Source organism: Podarcis liolepis (genome assembly GCF_965112155.1).
Source record: "Podarcis liolepis genome assembly, chromosome: 6".
Lineage (NCBI taxonomy): Eukaryota > Metazoa > Chordata > Lepidosauria > Squamata > Lacertidae > Podarcis > Podarcis liolepis.
In genome coordinates, this window is record NC_139559.1 from 68467794 (window position 1) to 68490324 (window position 22531).

Below are 22531 nucleotides of genomic sequence, written 5' to 3' on the forward strand. Positions count from 1 at the left end.
GAAAACTCTGCAAAGCAGCTTCTTTTAACAGGATGGGGAGAATGCAGGGGGGGGGGAGAGATCCACCTCAGGAATTTTGTCAACAAATGTTTTCTGAGAAATTTCAGCTCAGCTCTTCAGTTATCCAATGACGTTCACTCAGATCCTCCTCCTACTGATCATGGGGTGCTTTTAAGTAGTTGGACATATATCTTGTTACAGGCCACCCCAATCTCTGCCGAGTGGTAGCAAGGGTCCAGGGGTCATGACACTTAACCATGTCCTTTGGACTGAGGCACAGTGGAAACGAGTGCCTTTGAGGAATATGTTTTATTTTACACATATTTTCAACCTGGGTTTTGATGAAGGGAATGCAGAACGTTACACCCCAAGGGTGTTTCTTGTTGCCCCTCTCATAGCTTCATCAAGCAGCAGCCACTCACGCTTCCCCCAGTCTTTTGGTTCAGCCTCTCCTAGCCAGCTGACCGTTCCTTTTATCCTTCCCCCAAACCCTCGCTCAAAAACCTCAGTTTGAAAGGACACAGTTATTTTTGTGGCGGCATCGCACCCCCTGTTACCCTGGCAACCTCCCCCTCCCAACACTGCTCTTGTCTTTTGCTAATTCACACACACATACACACACAGCTGAGGGAGGAACCTTCTTGTCTGACGCCAAATGTCTCACCTTTTGTCAGGGTAATGACTCTGCCATCACCTGCCTTTGTTCTTTGGCGCCACCACTCCAAGACAAGCTCTTGAGGAAGCTGGCTTGACTTACTTTTCTTCTTCTTCTTAAAGGCTTTGCTAAACCCCTTGATCAAACCCCACATTTACTAATTTGAGAAACTACGAGGAGAACCAATCACCCAGGAATTTTCAGAGGACCCTTTCCTGCCCTCAGACCCATAGCACTATGGACACGCAGTCTGGATGTAGCCCCAAAGTGTCTGGGATTGCTCACTTGGGAGATGCACAGCTTCCATCTGTTGCATGCTGACTGACACCAGGTCTCCAGAATTCAAAATGGGGAACATTTCCAGCTGTGTCCAGACATGCTGGTGATTAATCTGGAGAGCTTTTTATATATATAAAGCAGGTCCCATGTAACCCTTCCCCCTCCTTTTTAAGGAGCCATGGTTGCATGTCACCTTAACTCCACTTCAATCAGACATTTTTCTAGGGTAGTTGCATTAGAAATATGCTGAAGGGTCCCTGTAGGTGTGGCCCCTCCTACAGGAGGTACCCACTGGTATGCTCCCACAACTCTGATCCTCCTCTTCTGCCTCATGTTAAGTGGCAACATCTTCACTGATGGGGAGGCCAGGTGAATGGCACTGTCCATCCCTACCAGTCGTTACTGGCATTGCAAAATCAGCACTATGAAATTCTACATAGTGCGGTGAGATTTTGGGGGCTGTAGTCTAGGATTGGATGCGTACCTTGAGAAAGGAGTGGTATACAACCTGCAAAGGTGGGTGTGGGTGGGAGAGCTTTCAGCATCAAATTTTAACATTTGACATTGTGTTTTGTATTGTTATCATCCCTGCTTTGTGAAGAGATTCTCCTGAAAAGTAGGACAAGAAACGACAGCTATTAAATGAATTATACAATAAAATATAGCCAGCGAGAAAATATACTTTAATGCATCTATCCATTTTCAGTAAACAATTTCCCCTCCCGGTGTAAAGTTTTCTGTTTGCTTCAACTAACTTTTAGCTCTAAGGGTGGGGGGGGGGGACTTCGTTTATATAAAAGGATAGAATCCATTTAAAACTCACTATTTGATATGAGAATCTTTTAGCTGCTGTTGTTCCTACTAGCACCTCAGATGACTTCAATAGAGCAAGTTGAGAAAACAAAACAAGACTTTTCTCTATTTTCAGGGTCTTTACTATGTGTCTCTGACAGCATTTTATATCTACTCGGTTTCAACAATCCTTCTGTAATAGGCAGTTTCCTTCTTCTGCCATAACAAGTGGTGGGGGCGGGGGGGGGGAGAGAAGCATTTCTATACAGGGAAGGTTAGGAGGAAATGTAACAGTGAAGCCAATAAGACCACAATTCTCCATACTTATCCCAATGATAATCACAGCTGCTACTCTAGAGCAAGTGGCGCGAAAGTTACAATGTTAGGCCACGACCTGCCATTTTGGGATTAGCCTTGGAAGAGTTCATTTGACTTTAGTGGGGTTCAGATGGGAATATTTGGAAGCAAGCCAGGAAAGCTTTACTGTCTAAATATGTCAGTGAGGCTCATAGGTATAAGTGGCCCAGACCAAAGGCTTAGTGACTCAGTAAGCAAATGGTTGATTAAAATAGGCCTTCTAATTGCCTCAGAAACATGTTACAGAAACGTTGCAGAGATACGATGACAGTTTCGTGCATCCTGACATGCTGATGCCAGAAATTTGGATCAAGGGACCAAATTATTGAAATCACTTTTGGCAAGCATATGCTCACTCATTTGGCAAGTATCGTATGCTTACACTACTGACGGTCCAAAAAAAGCAAGAGGAAGTAAAAGAGGGGCATCAAAATGGAGGCAACCAGAAAGTGAAATCTCAATATATGTTATGAAACAGTTTACTGAAGAAATACTCTAGAGACAACTGAAGCACAATTGGTTTTGAGTTTTATTACTCTCCTTTTCAGATGATTAGTATTATTATTTTTTGTAGAATTGTAGTTGATTTCTGAATATAAGTGACACTACCCAAAACACACTGAATATCAGGCCCCAATCTGCACACAATCAAAGCTGTCTCATACAATTTTATCATGGTTCTCCCCCCCCCCCCCGGAATCCTGGGAACTGCAGTTTTTTAAAGGTGCTGAGACTTGTTAGGAGACCTCTATTCCCTTTCGAACTGCTAGGTTGGCAGGAGCAGGGACCGAGCAACGGGAGCTCACCCTGTCGCGGGGATTCGAACCGCTGACCTTCTGATTGGCAAGTCCTAGGCTCTGTGGTTTAACCCACAGCGCCACCCGCATCCCTTCAAGATCATTGTATAAAACATAAAATTAAATGGTTGAACCCCATGGATCCACAGGCCCTTCTTCTTTCTCATTGCAAAGGCTTGTCTGTTTTTTTCAGTGCTTGTGTGTGCAAATAAATGAATCGGGAATCCTGCGGAAGTGAGAGGTTGAAATAATCATCAAACACACGCAAGGCTCTGGGTCCTGGAGAAGCATTTCATTTAAATTTGGAGGCATTCGCCTGGTAAAGCTGGGACAGTTTTGTATGAACCAACTTTGTGATTCTACAAAACAATTGATAATCTTGTTTAATTTCATTGGTTGTGTAGGCAAACAAACCAAAAATATGAATGAGATTGGTTACTGAACAGAATGGCTTTAAGTGACATTTGAAACATAGTGCCACTTTATTTCCCCCCTGGAGACACCACGTTACACAACTAAACCAAGGTATTAACAAAAAAGCAAGTGAATCACAGAGTTCTAATGATTAGTTGTGCTTTCTGTTTAGTCAGTGTCCAGGCCCTGTAACTTTGTTTACATATATGTATGATGAAAAAGGTTTCATTTATCACAGCTGCTTATTAGTTGCCCCAAATCAAATTGGGATTGTATGACGACTGATGAGCTCTGGAACTAGAAAATTAGAGCAAAAATTGGAAATCATTGAACAATAAAATGGCAAGCAGCTCTCTGTGCTTTCCACCATTTTCACTGTGACTTTTGCTAATCAATGTACAGTGGTACCTCGGGTTACAGACCCTTCAGGTTACAGACTCCACTAACCCAGAAATAGTACCTCAGGTTAGGAACTTAGCTTCAGGATGAGAACAGAAATCGTGCAGCGGTGGTGAGGCGGCAGCGGGAGGCCCCATTAGTTAAAGTAGTACCTCAGGTTAAGAAAAGTTTCAGGTTAAGAACAGACCTCCAGAACGAATTAAGTTCTTAACCTGAGGTACCACTGTAGAACAATCATGTTATTGATGGAAATGGAAATGCACTGTGGACAGATCCCAACAAGGGCTTTAGCTGTAGTAATATCCCACAGAAGACAAGAGAGGGCCACTATCTAAAAAGGAGGGATGAATATTTAAGAGAACAAAGTGGCATTACACAGCAGGACAGGAAACATGGAAAGATGAATTCAGGATAAAAATTACCTGTGTTGTAGTATTTGTCCTGTGTAAGCACTGAGAGTCATTGTGATCTAGTGGCTAGAGGGGTTAGTGGATAGATGGGCAGGAGTGGGTTTGGTCAGTTCAAACACAACGCACAAATGCACCCCCTCCTCAATTTATCCCTACTCATCATCTGAGAAGGGAGTTGCCACTCCCTGCCCACTATTGCAATATTCAAGTAGATTAGGAGGGGCAATTTGCACTCTTGTCAGGATGCTGCACAGGTGTTTTGTCCTGGGGGGCAAATACATACCAGTGGGAAAGGTTTAACTGATGCCCCAAAGGACCCCGTTGCAGGGATTCCAAAGAAAGATGCACAAAATGCCGGAACGATCAGTTCTGGTGCTTGATTACAGAGATCTATCAAGATACTTCCATACAGCAATGCCATGAGGGATTCCTTGCTGCCACACCTCAGGATGGATGCTGAAGTGAGAAGCACCATGGTTTTGCCCATTAGGGGCTAATATGTTAACGGATACCTATACAAACGGCAAGCTATGTAAGTTGGCAACAATGATCCAATAACCCCTGGATTGGAGGCTCCTTCCAGGGAGCTCTTTGGGATTGTGTTTGTGTGAGAGTGACCTGCAGATTCCTGGATCAGCAGCAGAAGCAGATACCTGGTCTGACTGGTCTTTGGACCTGTTAGCCTATGAGCTAGTATTTGCCATGGAATCGTGTACACCAGTTGGACTTGCAGCCAGATGTGGTTCAGGACAGGTGACTGGATGCACTTCAGTTATTTTGATGAAACAAAAGTTGTTTTTTAATATAAAAAAACACATATTACTTGAACTTTAAAAGAAAATAAGCAGAAACGCTGCATCCCCCCCCCCCCTCATTTGGTGCTTGAAGTTAGATGCCCAAACTGAAGGCATGGGCATTAACTTTCCAATTTATATGCATGGAGTAAAGAAAAAGAAATGGAAAAAGCTAAATCTAAGGGTGAAATATATTTGCTATAATGATTATTTTGTTTTTGTTTTTAAAAAATCTCTGAATAATAATAGGATAATAAATTTATGTAATTATCAATACTGTGTTTTTAATGAACAGCAAGCGGGAAGGAGAAGTTCAAAGTAAAGGGCAATGCTTGAGTGTTCATAGAGAGGGCAGGCATTATGGCATTTATCATGTTTCCTGTGTAAGGTTCAGGAGCTAATAACCACAAGCCGACATTTGCTTGATAGTGGGGACGTAAGACACAAAATAAAACATTCTGCTTCAATTAAACCATCATTGACTTCCTCCCCCCAAGTAAATATACAGCCTTGCTATGCAGTTTTCTTATGAACCTTCATTTGTTGTTCTAACAATTTGTAAAGTTTTAAGAGTTGTAAAGTTGTAAAGACCTTGCAATTGAGCAATGGAACTGATTTCTGGGTAGTCAGGTATAGAATTGCAGCCTAAAAATCCCATTGTCACTTCGATTCTGAAACCATATAATTCAAAATTGTCCACTATGTATCCCAATGACTTAGGGGGTTAGGGTACCAGTACTGTGCAAGACATGGCTTGAAAAGGAGCTTGGTTTTGTAATGGATTGCAGCCCGAATTCAAAATAAAATGCCCGCAACACAAAAACCTAAACCTGTGTGAAACTGCAAAGAATGTCATCTTAATGTTCAATACCAGAACTATCATATCTAACAGCCTCATTCTAAAAATATTTACTTGGAAGTAAGTAGGGTGCCAGATGGTTCATTTCCTTCATCAGAGTGGGTGAGATGGGGATTGTTTTCATGGTACAGACAAAACTCTCTAATAGCATGCATATTTATTTTGAGATTAAGAACATAAGAAGAGCCCTGCTGGTGCAAGGCCTATGTGGGACAGCAGCATGTTCCACAGTGACCGGCCAGATGTCACTGAGAAGCCCACAAGCACTCTCCTACTGCCGTTCCACAGTAACTGGTATTCAGAGCATGCTGTCTCTGATTCTGGGGGGAGTAAACAGTGATCCTGTCGAGTGGCTGTCCTGCAGCAGCAAATTTCATCGTTTAACTATGCCTTGAGTGAAGATGTACTTTTTCTGGTCTGCCCTGATGCTACTACCACGGAGCTTCATTAGATGACCTCCAAGTTCAAATATTATGAGAGAGGCCATTACCATATATGATTATGGCTGCAAGACTTTTATATACACAACGATGGAAGGACCCATTATTACCAACCATGAAGAATGGCTGTTAAAACCAACACTTAGCCAAGATGGTGGAATTGGCATGTTTAATCAGAGAAAAGCACTTGTTAACATTTATTAAAGATTGGAAACCTCTCATGTTGACTTTTTACGTGAAAAAGAAAATGAAACAATGATACTTGGATTTGAAGACTGAACATAATGTTTGTTTATAGAAAGTGGCTTTGTTGGGTATTATACTGGAGTGGATGAAGTAAATATTGTTTATATATGGTGGTCAGATGAAGAATCAAGTCCCTTACCTTCTGAATTTTATCCCCCCCCTTTAACCTCTTTTCTATTTATTTTTCTTAATTTTTCTCTTTCTCTTTTTTTATTCCTTTCTCTTCCCTTCTTTTGTGTATTTTTCTCTATAAACCCTAATAAAATCTATTCCACCCCAAACAAATATTATGAGAGAGGCTGAAAAACATCTACTTATCCAATTTTTCCACATCACATATTTTTTGTATATGTCTACCATCCAGGTACCCCCCCTACCCATCCTTTCCCCCTAAACTAAAACCTATCCTTATAGTGGAGGGTCCTGGCACATTAAGTAATCAAGGCAGGGGTGGGATCACCCCTTTGTGATAGAGCATTTGCAGAAGGACACAAATTCCAGCCCCGTCATCTCCAGTTAAAATGGCCTTCACTAACAGAGCTGACAGAGGCCTTTGCCTGAAGCCTTGGAGAACATCTGCTAGCTGAAGTGGGCAATACTTGACTAATGGACCACTTACCTGACTCAGGCAGCTTTGTGTAAATTTAATGTAGGCTTTGATTCTGTTCATCAAAAGCATGCATACTTTTAAAAAAACATGCATAAGCATATCACCGTACGCCCTAAAAAGCAGAAAGTAGAACTTTCATGCTAATGGATGGACTCCAGGGCAGCAAAACAAAGCACTCTTACTAAGGGGGTAATAAGCTTCATTGAGCACGGTGAGACTTGCTTCTGAGTAGACATGTATACAGATGCAGAGTCAATCTCTGAAGGTCTTTTCTATTCAGTAGTGGGACTTGATGCCTGTGTCCTATTGAAGTGGCCTACTGCAATGTGCTGGCTTAGTGCCTGGTACATTCATATTATGTCATGGTTAATTGCCGCTGTGCAACTGCCTCAGAAATGTTCTGGGGGGGAAATTGCAGAAAATTATTGCCACATGAGAAGTGGCCTCGGGTTGCTATGGGAACTGTCCTTGTAGAATTAGTATCAGAATGAGGTTAACCGCCCACAGGGTTGCATCAATGAGTCTTGATAGTTAAGTTTTCAAATTAACAAAGGGTTGGAGAAAGTTTTTCCCCTACTGTTCAGCACGCAGCATCGGGGTCCTAAACAAATAAATTCATTGCTGTTTAATTTCTGTCCAATTATGGACCCGGTCACTTTTTTCATTCCATAAGTCTCAGGTTCATTGCAAAAACACACTCAGGAAAAAACCCCTCTTTGGACTTTTAATGACTATGAGAATGATTTGGTGCCATTTTTATGATTTTATTTTATTCCCTGCATGCATTATCTTCCTTCCATGACTGCCATTTCAAAACATTCGCAGATTTGAAAAATACAAGATCATCAAGCTACTTTATTGAATGCAAATTTCGCATGCCATCCTCTTGGTCTTCTACACATTCCTATGACTATCCTTAAAAAAAAAAAAAAATCCTACAGTAAATACTGGCAGCCATGAACAATATGTTCCTTCTTTTCTCTCTTCCTCTCTGTGTGTGGCTGCCTTTATAATCAAATCCAATGTGGTCCAGGTGTATGCATTTGGAGGATGAGGTTTTGAGACAACCTGCATATGAAAATAACCCCAAACTTCTAAACAAATATTAAGACTTATGCAGCTTTTAATTGCCCCACTGTTGAAATATGAGACACTGACATTGTTAGACTTTTTAAATCCTTATCTTTCTGTGGGCAAACAAATTTATATTTGACCAAGATGGGGTATAGAACAAAATACAACACCAACTAAGATTATTTATATGCATTTACTAAAACAGTTGTGGTAGGAAATCTGAAAGAACCAATGCCAGAAGGGAACTATAATCTCAACTTCAAAGTAAGCAGAAAGATGGGGCACAAGTCAAGCAATGTGGTCTCCTGAGCTTTATCTGACATACATATGAAGAATCCTATAACACTCCTTATCTCTTTTAAAAATGCCTCAATGAAAAATGGCTTTGGAAGCAATCGTTTCCACTAAACGACCTTATTAGAAAACCTTGCTTTGTGCCCCAAATCATTAATGAAACTTCAAGGTCCCTATATGTGCTTAAACATACAAGGTGACAACATTCATCAGGGAACGGGTCCTTCTTAGTCTTAATCCTATGCATTGCAAAAAGAGGTTGAAATATGAAAATGGTTGGGGGAAAGATTACAACAGTTGAAAAATAATTTTGTTAACCTAAAATATTTTATTAAAACTCTAAAGATTATACAGAAGCGAAGTTAAAATGATCTTGGCAGACTTTTTCTACCTTTCTCTCTTGTCTCTGAAAACTTGTTAATGTAACATGGGAAACATGTTGCAAAAATTCTCCCTGCCATATGGAAGGGCTCAGTAGAAGGTTGGATCCTCTCTTGATTGTATACACATTGTGACAAGTTATTATAGTCAGCAAGGTTAATGTGGTCTCTATGAAAGACAGACAAACAGGTATGTAGACAGAGACTTCAGGTAGCAATCCTGCCCTTCTTCTTAGGAGCTTGGGATAGCATACATGGTTTCCTATTTTATCATCATAGCAACCTTGTGAGGCAGATTAAGAAGGAGATTGTGGCTGGCTTAACATCGCCCAGTACAGTGTGTGGCAGACAGAGAATTTCAACCAGCATCTACCTGTCCTAACCCAATATTTTGACCATAAGGCCACACTGTACTAAGTCCATTCAGAAATCTTCATCTGAGGGCCAAAGCAGACACAATACCAAACATCTTATTAGCAGCCACGTTCTCTCTCTGTTCCCACTACCGCTCTCAATTTTTTAAACCCCACATAACTTTAAAGGATCTTGTCAATTAAAAATTAAGAACAGGTTCATGGGATGATGTCCCCCGGCACCCTGCTGAGGGGAGGAAATAATTAAACCTCCCCTCTCTGTATGCTGTGGTCTGAGAAGGGCTGTGGCTCTGCATTTATTTGCATGCAGAAGGTCTCAGGTTCAATCGCTAGCCTCTTCAGGTAGGGCTGGGTGAGATTCTCTGTCTGAAATCCAGGACAGCTGCTGCCAGCCAGGGTGAAAAGCACTGAGCAAATGGGACTCCATTTAATTGTCCTGACTTAAACGGAGTTCAGCCTACACTCGAGTAGGACCCTGGCAGAGACACATGCCTGACTGGCATGTTCCCTCCCTCCTGGTCGATCGTTCGGAAGCTTCATAAGCTTTCTTCAGTCTGAACTTCACAGCAACCGATGCCAACCAACACCTGCACACTTAGGGATCCACAGAGTTTGCCCAGTTTGCGTAACAGAACCAGGAACTCAGCATTTTGGCTAATCTACTTTATTTACATATAAACACACACGGAGCACTACAACATGGCTCCCTCTCTCTCTAGTATCAGACAGCAAAGAGAAAAAGAACAAAGGACAATAGTCCCACTTCACAGAACACAGTAACACAAACATTCTGTCTTCGTCACTTCCCACTCTGTGGAGTCAAAACATTTACCATCATGTGATAGACAACAGTCCCATGACTGCAATCATGGAGCAGGAATTCTAACACTGACTCCATTTAAGGCAGCTTCCTAATTTCCTAAATCACTCTCACATACCTGCTGTTATTACCATTATCATGATTCACTTCAAAGTGGTTGGAAGCATCAAATCTAGCATGGCCCTGAATGAAGATAAGAAATGTATTAGTATTTCCTGCAGTCTTAATATATCTCACATTGCCACAAAATCGCACATGCTCACTTTTGGACTACGTATGAAAATCACAGAAATGCATTTCCTGAACACAGTGAACCTAGAGAGCAATGATCAGCAAAAGATTTTTGATTTATTATCATGTTATTGTGCAAGAAACATCAGCCTCCCATGTTGGCCAGCTAATCACTGGATTAAAACAAGTTGAAAAGCATATTCCCCATAGTCCTAATTAGCAGCTGTTTCTCCCATGAAAAGACCCCAGTTTACCAACCAGAAGTTTAGCCTCCTATATTCAATTGTAACCTCTCTTAACAAACTGTGGCTCCAGCTTTGATTATAAGAGATAATAATAGGCTTTGGTTATGGACATAGATTCAGCTTCTAACATCATACAAGCCTTTCCATGAAACAAAACTTGAAGCTGCAGTCATTGGTTCAGAATTGCATTTACACGAAGTGGAAATAATTTATCTGTGTGGTGCAGAAATAAGTTGAAGTGACCGCCTCAGGCAGCAAGATTCACAGGGGCAGCAGATTGAGCCTCCAAGGAATGTGGCAGTAATGGCTGCGGTGCACTTCTTAGAGGCCAGATCTGCAACCTGATCAACAGCCCCTCAAATGCTGCCTCTATGGTGGCCTCTTTGTGAATAGAAGGTGCATCTGGTCCTCTCTCACCCTTGTTCTCAATGTAAATCTTCACTCAACCCTTCTTCCCTGGCCGCTGTGTGTGTGCCATTCTGTGGCTTGCCTCAGGTGCCAAAATGTCTTGGGCTGGCCCTGGTCCCAAGCTATGATTTCTGATGAAGTGCCTCTAACTCCAAGAGGATTTGGCCATTCTCCCTAACATATATTTCCCCTCAACGGTTCTCCCTCAGATTTCACCGACACACACAGAGTTAATGCCTTGCTTTACTGCAAAGTTTTAGCAATTAAATACGGAGCTAAAACAACAATAATAAGCAGATTGTGTAGGTGGGAGCTGAAAAGGATGAGGGCATGATTGAAGGCTTGGAAGGCCATTTACCTTATAACACTTTTAAAATTCAAAAGATTGGTGTTAATCACATGGATTCTGCTGGCACTTGGTAAGTCAATTAAAATCAGAAAGATGCTTTAAGATACAGGGTGTCAAAGTTTCTTCCCAGGGAAAAGATATCATCCATGTGTCTGCTGTGAACAGCTTTAGAGACATTTTGAATAATGCTTTCCCCGTGGAATAATGAACTTTTTCCCCCACATTGCAACATGGCAGTGCCTTTTCAGGGATGAATAATTTATTGCACTTAGAATTGTGTTGTTGTGACAATCATAAATTGTCTAGGAGTTTCTGTTGGGGGCTCTGTTATTCTTTATGCTGCCCCTACTGTTTAAAATATTGTAAATGGTTTTTAACCTGTTGGTTTTTTAAAAAAATTGGGGGGGGGTGTTGTTTTGTTTTTAAATCACGGGGCATAGGATGTGCCTGGGAAGAGAGAAGCTGGTGAGAGCATGTAGAGCAATTGCAGTAGTTTAGGGTAGGGGAGGTATGGGGGGGGCAGAGGTTAAGGGGACACAGCACAGACTGTTAGTGACCCTCCCTTAACTTGCATATAGTGAGAAGGACAAAAGCTGAGAGTTTTTTATGTGAGTTAGAAGCGGGATGTAAAAGCAACAGGCTGGAAAAGCAAAAGGAGAGAAGCATGCTGGATCTTTGCTTGCAACCAAGGCTGTGAGAAAAAAAGACCTTTTTGGGGTGTTGATGCTGTGAACCTCTCCATTGTAGGTTGTGTATATGTGTAAGTAAGCCATATATGGTGACAGCAGCCACGAAATTAAAAGATGCCTGCTTCTTGGGAGAAAAGCAATGACAAACCTAGACAGCATCTTAAAAAGCAGAGACATCACTTTGCCAACAAAGGTCCATATAGTTAAAGCCATGGTTTTCCCAGCAGTGATGTATGGAAGTGAAAGCTGGACCATAAAGAAGGCTGATCGCCAAAGAATTGATGCTTTTGAATTATGGTGCTGGAGGAGACTCTTGAGAGTCCCATGGACTGCAAGAAGATCAAACCTATCCATTCTTAAGGAAATCAGCCCTGAGTGCTCACTGGAAGGAAATATCGTGAAGCTGAGGCTCCAGTACTTTGGTCACCTCATGAGAAGAGAAGACTCCCTGGAAAAGACCCTGATGTTGGGAAAGATTGAGGGCACAAGGAGAAGGGGACAACAGAGGACAAAATGGTTGGACAGTGTTCTCGAAGCTACCAGCATGAGTCTGACCAAACTGCGGGAGGCAGTGGAAGACAGGAGTGCCTGGCGTGCTCTGGTCCATGGGGTCACAAAGAGTCGGACACGACTAAATGACTAAACAACAACAACAAAGCCATATATCATAAAGACACCACAGTCTCCACAAACCTTGGGTAAGTGCCTGGAACCCCTGGAATCTTGCACCGCTCAGAGACTGGGGTGGGGTGCAACAATATTGATGGTGTCAAACTCTAGGCCTATTAAGACATTAGCAAACTATATTCATGGTGGAAGCATAGGGCTGCCTGTGCCACCCCCTCTCTCTTTCCTTCTCTTATTGAGCAGGATGGTCTGAAGGAGGATTGTAAGCATGTTCAGCTGGACACTCTTATGATCATCTCTATGGGTGGGAGCTTTGATCGACCAAGGTTCCCGATTATGGGGAAGACTGTAATTGCGTTCGGCTGAACATCCTTAAAATCCTGTCCTTAGACTTTCTGACTCAAGCGACAGTTTGGGGGTCAATTCATATGGTGCCTTACTCCCTCAACAGATGCAGTTTAGGAATGATTGATTGAACAGGACTCGCATGTCTCCGAAAGTCCTCATCCAGTGGCCATGAGTACTTGTGTACTACTGTGATACCAGAGGAAAAGCTCAGGGCAACAATGAACAATCACTACAATCTGGTACTAAATAGTAAGCAGGTTCACTCAAAAGGAGCAGTCTTGCAAATAATTCCCTGGTCTCTTCATTGCAGCACCAGCACCTTATGATAAACAGTATCAAAGGCCACATAGGGAAGAATCGATAAGGAACAATTAACAGAATTAACATAATCAATAAGGTACAATTAGCCTTATTGATCTCCAGGCAGAGATTGTTGACCAAGACCACGAGTGCAGTCTGAGGCCCATGTCAACACCAAAAGCCAGACGGGCAAAACTCCACAAAAAAAGAAAGGGGGGGGGGATAGTTTTCAGATGTACCTGAAGCTGCAGTGTAACTGCTCATCCAATAACCTTCCTGGCAACAAGAAAGTAATGGTGATGGGGAACCAGATGGAGAATCCATATGGAGGGTTCATTTTTTCAGCATGTCCTGAACAACTACCTAACTGAAGATATTGAGCACTTTAACTGTCTGAGAGACGCTCAAATTATCTAGTCAACAAAAGATTCAGCCTCTTCGGACTGGCTTTCAGCAGTCCAGATAGATGTGTGTCTGCTTCCCACATGTCCCTAAACCGACTTCTCAACATGGGTGCCAGCTCCCAAAACCAATTCAAATAATCAGGAATCTTCTAGTAGCATTTTATTTCACCGTTTTATGGGTTAAAAATGTGCTTGGTGGAAGACTTTTTGAGAGTTGGAACTGTGTGTGTATGTGTGCATGCATGCTATCTTCTTAAATGCGGCAAGCAAATAAATAATATCATGTCAAAGTATGAGTAATAATCTTGCTTGCCAAACTCAACACGGTGAGTATAGGATTTCTTTATTTTGGCTTCGATTCAGAAGGCTACTCACATCCTAGAAGCGCCCTGCATACAGCAGACTTCAACAGAACAAAGGTATGTCTCCACTTCAACCCACTATAATGTGGACACTGCGGGTGGTGGAAAACCTCCAGACCTCTCTGCCTGGCTCTCTGAACTCTCCTCAGGCCTCCTTCCTCATTGGCTCTGCTCTCCAACTTTGCTGTTGTTGCTTGCCTGGGATATGTCATTGAATTGTGGGGTTGCCTCTTGGTCATCTGAATAAAGAAGGGGTATGCTTGTGTTCAGACACTAGCCTACTGTACAAAGGTAACATTTCCAAGAACCCCATTTACCTCTGACCCTACCCATCACTTCCACGTGTCCCTCAAAAAAAGGTTTCTCAGATGGGAATGTGGACCTTGGGCTGAGAAAGCTTTCCCGCTCTTGTAATCTTCACTCTTCCTTCAGTTGATTTAAGTCCTCCTTAAATCAGGGAAGCAGGAAATATGTTTTGTTAGTCACGGGGCCATTGGCAGAGCAACCAGCAAAAGTTAATGCAAAATGGGTTTCATCACTACATCACCCTGCTTACACTTATGCATATCTACATAAGCAGAATGCTGGTTTGGGTAATGTACACTGACTAAACCATATATACTGGTATCATTTTTATGGACTTGGAGCTTTCGGGGATTTCTTCACCACTGAGCTATTCTCCTTCCAACTATAGTGTTTAATATTTCAACAGCTTGGTCCTAAGGGAGCATCCCAGAAAGCAGAAACTGGGGGTGGGGGGACGGCTTCCACCCGTAAATGTTGCCTGGATAACATATTAGGTTTTGCCCCCTGGATTTCTCCCAAAGTAAATAAACTGGGAAGGGAGAGGGAACACTGCTAGGTTTGGGTAATGCCTGTCTGAGAAAAATGTACAGCTCTTGAGTACTATATCTGCTGCCTTCCCAGCTGAAAGAGATTTGTGGCTAGCTCATCCATAGGCATTGATGGGGCATTGGGGAAGATAGGGAGCAACAATGAGGAACACATTCCCCCTTGTCATAATATTACGGACTAAAACGTCTCAAGACAGAAAATCTATTTCACATTCTGCAGTATTTATTTTCTCTCAGATGTTTCTCAACTAGGTCAGGAATGTTGAAACTGGAACCAGAGTGAGGTGAATGATAAAATTGCTAAAGTGTTTTTAGGCTGCATTAATAGAAACATAGCATTCAAGTCATGGGAAGGAACAGTTTTCCACTGTTTTCTGGCTCCAGTTAGAACCTAACTGGCATCCGGTTCTGGATACCGCATATTTTTTTTAAAGAGGCAGATAAATTAGAGCAGTTATAGACAAGGAGACTGCAGGGTTATAGAAAGCAAGTCTTCTGGAGAAAGGTTCAAAGGGTTAGCTTGCAAAAGATCAGGCCAGTGGCCCAACTAGTCCAGCATGTTGTTCTCACAGTGGCTAACCAGATGACCATCGGAAACCTGATTGCAACAGCTCTCTCTCTCCATCTGCAACTCCCAGCAGCAAGAATACAAAGGCATACTGCCTGTGACAGTGGAGGTCAAACATACCTGAAGGCCTGTCAGATAGAAAAGGACATAGACTCATTCCCTGATACCACTAGATCCAAAGGGATCAAGTAATAGGAGCACAAGCTCTGGATTTCACAAGTTGAGCAGGGGGTGGCCTAGATGCCAGACCCCCTCCAACATTATGATGGAAATACTTTCCTGAATTCTACACAGAAACACAGACCAAAGTTGTTAACAAAAAATGAAGTCTGTGTGTGTGTGTATGTATGCGCGCGCGCGCGCGCGCACACACACACACACACACACATATATATATATATATATATATATATAAATAATCAACAAGGAATCATGGCAAATTCTTTGTGGAGGTGGCTGCTGCTGCTGCTGCTTTTGTTTTTAAATAGTGTTTCTTGGTGTGTCACGTGCTCTGTCCTGCAACCCCTAAGCTGGATTGCTGTCCTCGGTGCAACAAAGAACTCTGCTCCATCCCCAGTTCTGAAGTAAGATCCAACGGCCAGTCTGGTCCCTTTTTTGGCACCAAATGGGGAACGCACCACCCTGTCTTTCACCTCAAGCAGCAAAATTGCTTGGGCCGCTCTTGTGTTAGGTTGCCATTTGAGGAATAACTCTGAGTGTGCTAAGACGATGGCTAACATGTAAAAGAAAAAAGAAAAAGAAGTGAATCTCGTTCAGAATACCAAGTTCCAGGTGTCCATTTTTAAAAATTCTTTATTGATTAAAAATTTACATATCTATATCCAAGTGTCCATTATTGGATAATTGCCAACAGCAATCAACCTACCCTCCCTCCTGCAAAACCAACAATAAGACTACTTGAAGCCAGTGGCGTAGCGCGGGGGGTGCAGGGGGGGCCGGCCGCACCGGGCGCAACATCTGGGGGTTAGGGTTAGGGGGCGCAAATCCACAGGTTAGGGGGCGCAAATCCACGGGTTAGGGGGCGCAAATTACTTGCCTTGCCCCGGGTGCTGACAACCCACGCTATGCCACTGCTTGAAGCTTATGTACTTATTAGAGTGTTTTCCTTTTGCTTTGCACTGATCTTTTCCCTCTTCCTAGGGAACAGAGATCCAGTAGTTGGCATCACATCCATAACGAACTGAGTGTCGAGAGAGCAGGTTGCATCATTACAGAGCACAGGAGCCCTTTCTTATCCCCCTAGAAATATGGAGCAATGGTTATGCAGCCTTAGGAGTGATGAGCTCCAGAGCTTCACATGGAGCAGGGTGGATCTGCATGTGCCAGAGCATAATTGACACAATCTGGGCTTCGGCGAATCTACATGCATTGCCGGTTATACATTATTCAGGGTTTCCTCCAACACACTCCCTTCAAAAGAGCCCCTGGGTTTGCATTACAGGTTCTTTTCAATCAGTAGCACAAACTTGGGAGGCAGGAGGCTTAAGGTGTGCCCCGCAGTAAGCGTTCTTTTCGTCAGATCTTCTGCCCATGGCATACCGGAATCAAACAGCAGCTTACAAGCAACACCAGAGCAGAAGCAGCTGTGTGCTTGGCTCATGCAGTAATACACTGACTTTTGATGCTCGTGCCCTTTTCCATATTGCATGGTACGTTTCTCCTTTTTGCACAGTCCAGTATTTCAATGTGTTACAACATGAACAGGGAAACCTGCTCCTTCCAGAAGGGTTCACGTTTGTGCTGTGTGCATATTATTTCCCTGACACAGCAACCATTGCTTTTGCACCTAGGTTTGGTGGGCAGATAGCTGCAGTTGATTTCTGCTTCTTTCTTGCTACTCTTTAAAGCAAGGGTGGAAGAACTTTTCTTCAGCCCATGTGCTGCAGGGTTGCTACCTTTGTTCTGGCAAAATGCAGGGCAGGGTGGGGCGGGGCAGTTGGTGGACAATTTTTCTTCTTCATCTAGCGCTGAAGTGATGATGATGATGATAATAATGATTTATTTCTACCCCACCCATCTGGATGGGTTTCTCCAGCCACTCTGGGTGGCTTTCAACAAAAGATTAAAAATACATTAAAACATCAGTCATTAAAAACTTCCCTAAACAGGGCTGCCTTCAGATGTCTTCTAAATGTCATATACAGTACAGTGGTACCTCGAGTTACAAACGCCTCAGGTTGCAAACGTTTGAGGTTACAAACTCCACTAACCTGTAAGAGTTACCTCGAGTTGAGAACAGTGGCGTAGCGTGGGGGGTGCAGGGGGGGCCGACCGCACTGGGCGCAACATCTGGGGGTTAGGGTTAGGGGGCGCAAATCCACGGGTTAGGGGGCGCAAATTACTTGCCTTGCCCCGGGTGCTGACAACCCACGCTACGCCACTGGTTGAGAACTTTGCCCCTGGATGAGAACGGAAATTGTGTGCCAGCAGCACAGTGACAGCTAGAGCCCCATTAGCGAAAGCACATCTCTAGTTAAGAACAGTTTCAGGTTAAGAACAGACTTCTGAAATGAATTGAGTTCATAACTAGAGGTACCACTGTAGTTGTTTATTTCTTTGACATCTGATGGAGAGGGATTCCACAGGGCGGGCGCCATTACTGAGAAGGCACTATGCCTGGCTGACTTCAAAGCAACCCACTACAATCAATTGCAGCCTAAGAGGATGTCCCCTCTTGAATTTGCCACACATGTACATGTGCACGCATATACACATGAACTTATAAATCTGTCTGTGATTGGCTACTCGGAGCTTAAATACACGAGCTTTCCCACACCCTTTCAAACACATGTATTTGGAGAGGATCCTTAACTTGGTGGGGGCGGGGAGAGAAGACCTGAAATACAGAACAAAACTGTATCCATACAGGATGTAGCATTTTATATTGAAATTCAGGACAATCCTGTACCGTGGTACCTCAGGTTAAGTACTAAATTTGTTCCGGAGGTCCGTTCTTAACCTGAAACTGTTCTTAACCTGAAGCACCACTTTAGCTAATGGGGCCTCCTGCTGCTGCCGTGCCGCCGGAGCACGATTTCTGTTCTCATCCTGAGATACCACTGTATTATACATGAAAGGTGGCGACCCTCATGGGCTAGGGGGCAGCACACATGCCAGTGGCGGGCAGAGAAGGACCAGAACCAAAAGTGAACAGAGCAACAAATGTAAACTTTAAAGAGAATGACACACACACAGGGGAGGGCATCCCATAGACAGCATGGCGCTGCTGACAACCTCACTGGTTGTCACCTGCTTTACCTCTAACAGGGATGGAGTGGAGAGACGAGCCTTGCCAGATGATCTCAAAGTATGAATGCTCTGTCAGGTACTGTTTGATCTTGAAAGTATTTGGAAGAACTTGGAAGCTCTTTGGAGGCACTCAAAGCCTCCCGCAATTGGAATTGTATGAGGGGAGAGGTGGAGAAGTGCTAGATGGGTCTGTGTCTCCGTTGCATCCCCATCTCTTGGCCTTGTTTCCCTCCATGCATTGGAGAGCAAAGGCCTGCAGCGAAGAGCCTGCCAAACTCATGCGGGCTCCTTGCTAGATTCACAACCCTGCACTCCCCCTCATTGCAAAATGGCCAGAACAAGTGAAGAAGGCTCCAGGTTCATTCTAAGCAAGGCATAAAGGTGAAAGGTTTGGAATTAGACTCCCCTGCTTGGATGCTTGCTTTCCTTCCCTCTCTTGTCTAGAAATTGATCTGGTTGCTTTCAAAGTGGCTGAATGCCAAAGCTATACATAGTGCCAAAAAATCGGAATTAATGTGTGGACGTTGCAATCTTATTTTAAACATTTCCAGCATTGTACTTCTGTTTCTCAGAATTGTGAATAAACATAACTTTTCTTTCTTTCTTTTTTTAATAATGCGGGTGAGTGGGCGGGGAATAGAAAATGTGATCAGATTTATAAACACACTTTCCCAACCAGAAAATGCACTTCAGAGCTGAGATCCAAAGAATTAATTGCCAGCTTGGAACTTCATGCCCAAGAAGGGTGCAGAGTCTTCTCCTCCCAAAGCAACCCAGTTGATAACTTAGGGAGTCTTCAGAGAACGACCTTTATGTCACTAAATAGCTCAGTTGGTTAGAGCGTGGTGCTGATAATGCCAAAGTTGCAGGTTCGATCCCCATGTGGGGCAGCTGCATATTTCTGCTTTGCAGGGGGTTGGGCTAGATGACCCCCAGGGTCCCTTCCAACTCTATGATTTTATTGTAGCACAATTAGTGAGTATTAGAGACCCGGGTCACCTCTACAGCATACCTTTAAAGCCCATTTAAACCCCCTCCCACACACAAAAAATTCCTGGGAACTCTAGTTTAGAATTCAACAAGCTACAATTCCCAGCACCTTTAGCAAACTACAGTTCCCAAGATTCTTTGGGGAAAGACTTTGCTTCATTTGTATGGTATGGATGTGACCTCAGAAAGCAGAGATGCCGATCTTTAGAGCGTACATCTAAAACAGCTCTTTGCATACTGGCCCAGGTGTTTTGAAAACGGCAGCCACCTCCTTTGTAAGTCAAAGCTTCAAATCAAGACTACTGCCTCCATCCAATACCAGACTTACTTGGAAGCATGTGCTTACACGACATATGGGTTGGTGGGGTTTTTTTGTTTTTTTGTCAATGGAACAGAAGGGTACGTGTCAAGTTGAGTGCAGAGTTAGGAGAATTTGTACCACTTGGCAAGCTCTGGTGTTTAAAAAACACATAACCCTGGTTCTATGTGTTGCGCTCAATATTTGCAACCTCCTTAGTAAAAGAAAAATCTCCTCTCTCTGCCTGTTTCTATCACGTTTGTGACAGATAAGAAGAGCAACAGCCAAAGTGTACTAATATTTCAGGAGTGGAATATATTCACTGAAGGGGGAAAAAGAAGCTGTTTTTTATTTGCGGTCCATATGGTTTTGATTTTTTCACTGTGTCTTGATCTGCCTTTCCTTATGAATAATGTCTTTACATTCAAAAGCCCCATATTTCTTCCAGCTTGCAGGAACATTTGTCTGCTTATTTCTACTATATTCACTGCTGGAGATCGTACTCTGCACCAGGAACTGGGCCATGACATAGCAGCATGCTTGCTAGACGGAAGAGAAAAATCCCACGTTTCCCCCCAAAACTTCCAAACCCAAACGTAAAACCCCAATGCACTTTTATAGGAAGGGATCAATAGCTGAGCTCCAAATCTGCACATGGAGGTGCTCTGCTTATGCAGAGTTGCTTTTAAACTGCATCCCTGTGTAACCCGCTGCAAAATACTTTTACTATGCTCTTATTCAATCAGTGTTCCTATTCAGGGTCTCTAGAGGGACTCACAAAAAAAAAAGACATGCAGAGCAAAAGTTGTGTAACACATCAAACAATAACCTGTCATAATCCTATGCAAACATGCACAGTATGCATTGCACATGAATGCTGTAATAGAACATTGGAGTACTGTGCTTCTAACGTTCTTTCTTTCGACTGTTGCCACAGAATCTCCTTACTTGGTTTTCTCTCAGTACCAAGAGTTTCCCTTTGAAGGCTTGGTTTGATGGCCACCAATCGGGGAAACTGTATCTCTTAGTCAGCCTTGTTAAAATGGTTGCAAGTGCCAATAGTTCCCCTAAGAAATAGAACTCTCCAGGCCCTCTTCCTAGAGGTTTTCAGAAAAGAGGTAACCAGGGTCCCATCTTGTGTAACCACCAGCTCTTCACTGCACTGGGGACTGGGGAGGATGATATAACTGTATACTCACTGCACATAATGGTGTCTGTTTCATGCTTCAACTCCCTTCTATGTGCAGAATTATCAGAATTATCAAAGGAACATACCCAAATGGGTTACACTTGAACTGGCAGTCCTTTTTGCTCCAGAAAAGTCATCTCCCAGAGCTTGAGAGTTGCCTCCCATGAAAGATTGCTGCTTAGAGTAAGGGTTGTGGCTCAATGGCAGGACCTCTGCTTTGAATTCAGAAGGAATTAGATTCAACATCCACGTTGGAGTGAGAAGGACTCGTGGCTGAAACACGAGAGATGCTGTCACTCAGTGTTGACAATACTGAGCTAGGTTGGCCCAAATGGTCTGACTTTGTATAAGACACCTCCCTCCCATGTTTGAAGGTGGTTTTCTATACAGACATACCTTGGATCCCAAACACCTTGGTACTCAGACGTTTTGGCTCCCGAACGCCGCAAATCCAGAGGTGAGTGTTCCGGTTTGCGAACGTTTTTTGGAACCTGAATGTCCAACAGGGCTTCCACGGCTTCCAAAACTGGCTGTAGGAGCTTCCTGCAGCCAATCAAAAGCCGCACTTCAGTTTCTGAATGTTTTGGAAATCGAACGGACTTCTCGAATGGATTCCGTTTGACCATCAAGGTACGACTATACTATGTTTCTATGCTTAAAGTACATTTGAACTCCTCTTCTACCATGTGTGACCAGAAGCACTTTGCCGATGTGTGTCAGAGTGGTGGTGGGTCACTTGACAGCAGCAGAATTCCACTTCTCCTGCATTCCCATTGAGGTCCTGAAGTTGCGAGCTGTGGCATTCACTTCAGTGCAACTGGGCATCCCAGAGTTCTCCATCTGGAGCAGATTGCTGAACTAACATGACAGACTGGCTCTGTGGGCGGAATCTCAGCCAACGTGTTTTTCTCTTGCTCTCACTCCCCTCCCCAGTCATTTCATGTGGGCAAAGTATATTTGTGTGTGTGTGTGTGTGTTTCAAGAAAGGGCATCTATAAGTGTTCTGTTTACAGTTCCTATGCGAAAGTTCTTCCTCTCTAAATATGTTTTCTGCACACAAACCCAAGGTACAACGTTCCATTGTGAAACAGTTGCTCTCTAAAATGGATATCAGCCTGTTTCAAATCATCAGTCATTGTTTTGTCAAAACATTCTGGCATTGTGAGATTATGCCAAGTATGTGTAAAATTGGAGCACTGTGAAATTGAAAACCTATGTGCGAAAGAATGCCGCATTTGTTTATATAAATGTATATATTTTAAACCATAGAGGCTAGATAATTCTGAATGCTAGTTGTGGGATGCAAACAGTGTGAGCTCCTCAGTCTGCTTTAGGCCATACAACTTGGTTCCCAATGCAAAAGTTTTCATAGGCTGCTAGCTGTGTGAGCCTGGGGGACAACACT

The 22531-nt window shown here is 43.2% G+C and overlaps 1 long non-coding RNA gene across 1 annotated transcript; it reads right to left on the reverse strand.

Moving 5' to 3' along the window:
• Window positions 1-8832: 8832 nt before the first annotated feature.
• Window positions 8833-21596, reverse strand: LOC310710216. The gene is made up of 3 exons (XR_014527894.1): window positions 21523-21596; window positions 10113-10177; window positions 8833-8969 (listed from the first exon to the last, which is right to left on the reverse strand). It is a non-coding gene; the product is annotated as an uncharacterized lncRNA (long non-coding RNA).
• Between the last annotated feature and the right edge of the window lie 935 nt (window positions 21597-22531).